At 41.2% G+C, this 4,170-nt stretch overlaps 1 pseudogene; it reads right to left on the bottom strand.

Annotated features, from left to right (window-relative positions):
• Nucleotides 1–1,756: 1,756 nt before the first annotated feature.
• Nucleotides 1,757–2,212, bottom strand: LOC138071531 (ARL14 effector protein-like pseudogene; annotated as a pseudogene).
• Between the last annotated feature and the right edge of the window lie 1,958 nt (nucleotides 2,213–4,170).

Here is a 4,170-nt window from a genome sequence, read left to right as displayed (position 1 = left end):
CTTATGCCTGATTCATGTTGAGGTTTGACAGAAAACAAATTCTGTAAAGCAATTATCCTTCAATTAAAAAATAACATTTAAAGATAAATGAATAATTTTTTAAAAATCTGTGTACACCCGTGGTGGATTCATGTCAATGTATGTCGAAACCAATACAGTATTGTAAAGTAAAATAAAGTAAAAATAAAAATTAAAAAAAAAATCCGTGCCTCAGGATTTGATTAAATTCTTGGAAAGCATTTTCTGCCTCCTGCTGGTTGTGGAAGCCTTTCCCTCACAAAAAGTTGTCAGGATGCTTGAAGAAGTGGTGGGCAAGAGGTCAGGTGAATATGGCGGATGAGGCAAAACTTTTGCACCAACCTAATATCACTATCAGGAATTTCTGATGGAAAGTGATTGGTGTTTGCCCAAGAACAAAACATGGATTTGCCTCAGGGAAGGGGGGAAAATGTATTTTTTTCTCTCTTGGGTCTAAAACACACGCACTTTCTCACACACAAAAAAATCAAAGTAAGGAAAATTAAATGCTTTTTATTAATGAATTTGCCACACAGAGATTTTGGGTGAGTTAGTCAGAGGCAAAAGTGGTTTCAGGTGAATATTTTCTAGTGGGTAAACATACATAGCCATTTGGTGGGATAGAGATAGGAGCCTTCTGTCTATTTTTAGCCCATTATTTCTGCAGCCTCGGCCAGGGCCTGCACAGCTGTGTTCAGTGGAAAGACTGAACTCTTTGTGCCGAATCCAAAGCTTCAGAAGGAGCAATTAAATGTTCATGAGACATAAACGTGGAAAAGTGGAAAAAGCAATTTTCTCCTTACAGATAGATCATTTGAATAAAACTTGGTATCAAAGATGACTGAAGAGAAACTTTCCCGATGACGCTGTGGGTGTGAACAGTTTCATAGAGATTTTCCCTAGAAACAGATTTGCACAATAGCTGCCAAACCTGGCCCAGATGTTTCACATCAGTCTTCTGAGATGGTATCTTCACTGAGGTCAGCAGAAACTCTAGCTGAATTTCCTTAAATCCTATACCTCTAAGACCAAATGCAACTTAGGCCTTAGGAATTTTATACCACGTTGGCCAGTTCTGTGTGGCTGGTAACCTTAGCAACTAAAAAACTGCTTTTAAATCATTTCTAGGTAACAATTAGATTAAAATTTGTCTTTTGAAGTCTGCTTCCAGTTGGCATTTTGGATATCACTTAAATTGAATCTCTGATTTTGTGCTCATATGTTGGGACAGTTGGCCATGGGGCCTAGTAAATGTTTTTTTTTAAAAAAACAAATTTCATTTTAATATTGTTAAAACAGTAACACTAAAAGCATGAGACTATGAATATGCAGTGCAAGTCAATCCAAATAGAATTCTGATTTAGAATTGATAATGTGTAAGATCCTAACGGTAACTATTATAAACATATGTTCTTTGTCAAGATAAGCTCTCAGCTACAGAATTCTAAAAATCCTAAAACTCCATCTCCTAAGGTACCAGCAAAGAGGAAAGGGATTTTTAACCCGAGAGCAGAGTAGGAATTCAGTTGCTGGTTACCAGGGGAGGAATCTGAGTCATCACAGCAGGAAGGTTAGAGAAAGACAGTGCATTACACAGGGTTCTATGGCTTCAGAGAACACTAACTAGTCTAAACTATATTTGTAAAACTTTTTGTCCCCCAGTCCTAAAATTCACCCAGGAGACAGAGGCTGGTATAACTGCAAAGCAGAGAAAATGCATCAGCCTGGAGGGCTGCTCCTAGTCAGAGAGGTCGAATGGCATCTTGCTGATGACCTCCCCATTCTCATCGACTATGGTGTGGTAGACCCAGCGGCGGTTGCAGCGGCAAGTGGGCCCGCACTTGGTGGAGTTACACTTGGGGCACGGGTAGAAGCAACCCTGGCAGTCTTTATCAAGGCAGTCACACAGGTCAGCCTGATTGAAGGTGAGCCTGCCCTTTTCGTCATACTTGTTGACTTTGCGTTTTACAGGAACAGACTCATTCTTGCTTGCCATTTGCCCTTCCTTCATCAGCTGCCTTAATTTAGGGTTAAAGTTGGCTGCCTGAGGCCCGGAATTTTGAAATGACAACCGTTTTAACTGCCGCTCCACCCGTTTCATCTGCTTCAGTTCCATCTCACTTGGTTTCTCAGGAGAACTTGGACGTGCAGGTCTCTCTCGCACGGAACTGCTTTTTTCTGCTTGTTCACTCATTTCTGCTCACCTGGGGACACAAACAAAGTCAGCAACCATTTGTGGGAGCTCAGTCAACCATGAGGACGCTGGAGCTGGTAAACGTCATTTCAGAATGGGCCTATCAAGTTTTTACTTCAAACCTGGGTTAAGTGGATAGGAGCAAGTTTATCAACACCAACAAATCTTTGGACAAAAGTGCTTTTATCAGATAGTATTTCCTCCTTTATTTAACCATCTCTTTTTTCTATCAACTGTTTAAATAACCATTCATGTTGGTCTAGACTGGTACTTCTCAAACATTAATGTGCGTATGAATCAGGAAACATCTTGTTAAAAACTAGATGATGATTCAGTTAGGACTGGGGTGGGGCCAGAGAATCTACCTGTCTAATGTATGCCCGGATTATACTGATATTGCTAATGCCAAACCTACTTTGAGTCTCAAGGGCCTAGAGCTAAACCAATAGTGATCAGGGGCAACAATTGCTTCGCTTTAATAGAAACCCAGTTATTCTTCTTAGGTGAGTGGCCCGAGGATAGAAAAGCAACAGTTTTTATGTAAAGAATCTCTTTCTCTCCACAATCCCCCCCACCACCGCCCCCACACAAGGCAAACTCTTGACTTTTCCTCCAGCTAAATTGGTTTGAACAAAGAAAATACTGTTTGAACCACTTCAGATCAATAAACATATTCCTTGTTTCTAATGACTGTAGTAAGTAATGGAAATTGGATGGTCATTTTTAGCAATTGCCTTTTCTCTTTAAAACATCAGCACATTAGTTGTGGTTTATTTATTTCCTTTGAAGCGACCTCCAATTCTTCTCAAGAAACACTCTACAAGCTACTTTAAGGTAATTCATCATATTGAATTAGTGACTGGTTTCGAAAAGGCTTTCTAAGGTCAGTACACTCTCAAGGACTTTCAGTGTCATTTCACCTCTCTCCATGTCTCACTGTCTCTGTGTGTCTGTTTCTTCCCTCACCCCCCCCATCCCTCTGTTTCTCTCCTAATTGGCCCATGTCCTACAGACTCCACAAAGCTTCCCAAACTACTAAGAACTTAAAGTAGAGAGGCAGATGATGCCCGTTTCTTTCAGGATGTTCTGCCTAGCTTCAAGAAGCAAACTGGCCAAAAGGAAGAGAGACAGAGGATGGGGCATCAGCTGTGAGAGGATCAGCATACCAGAGAAAAATTCCCGTTGCTTCTCACTGGAGAGTTTCAGGCAATTCCAGAGGACTGGCCACACTCTGTTTGATACATACTACCTATTTCACACAAAAGGTTCCCTTTTAGGTCTTCCTTGGCACTTGAACGATGTAGTGTCTACAGAGAGGGAAAAGCAAATGATTCCCCTGAATCTCTCTCTTGAATTGATTTGCCAGGATCTTGTTGAGTAAATACCCAGGACAGATAATACAGTTTCATAATTTCTATCTAAGTTACTCCAATGTCTTGGCAGGTCTGGAACATTTAGTTTTTTCATTACTCTTAGTCTCTGAGTTGTAATTTCATAGTTGACTCCTTACCTTACTTTTTTGGGGGGTGGGGGGAGGGTAGCAGCTACCTTTCTGATACATTACCCTAGGCAGAGGAGCCCCAGGCCTCACACTGCCAGGGATCAAACACTAGCACTGTCTTCACCACTAACTATCCGACTTTAACTTAAGATGACTTCAGCTGCTTAACCTCAGTTTCCTCATGTGAAAATGGGGATAATAATAGAACCTTCTCTATGGGTATGCCCTAAATTAGGTGCAGTGAGAACTTCAAAGATGATATAAGACCAGGTTTCTGCCCGCAAAGGTTTGGCAATCTCCACTGGAAGATCAAGTGTCTGCAGCTCACTGCAAGGACAGAGAAAGGTGCTCCAGTTCAGATTCTGAGAACCCTATGGGGGGTGGGGGTGGGGTTCGTAATCATCAAACATCAATAGAGGCATCCCTATTTAGAACTAAGCTTTATATCTTCTTTCTG

Source organism: Capricornis sumatraensis, chromosome X (assembly GCF_032405125.1).
Source record: "Capricornis sumatraensis isolate serow.1 chromosome X, serow.2, whole genome shotgun sequence".
NCBI lineage: Eukaryota > Metazoa > Chordata > Mammalia > Artiodactyla > Bovidae > Capricornis > Capricornis sumatraensis.
The sequence above is the reverse complement of the archived record's forward strand: the minus strand, read 5'-3'. Positions and strand labels throughout refer to the sequence as shown.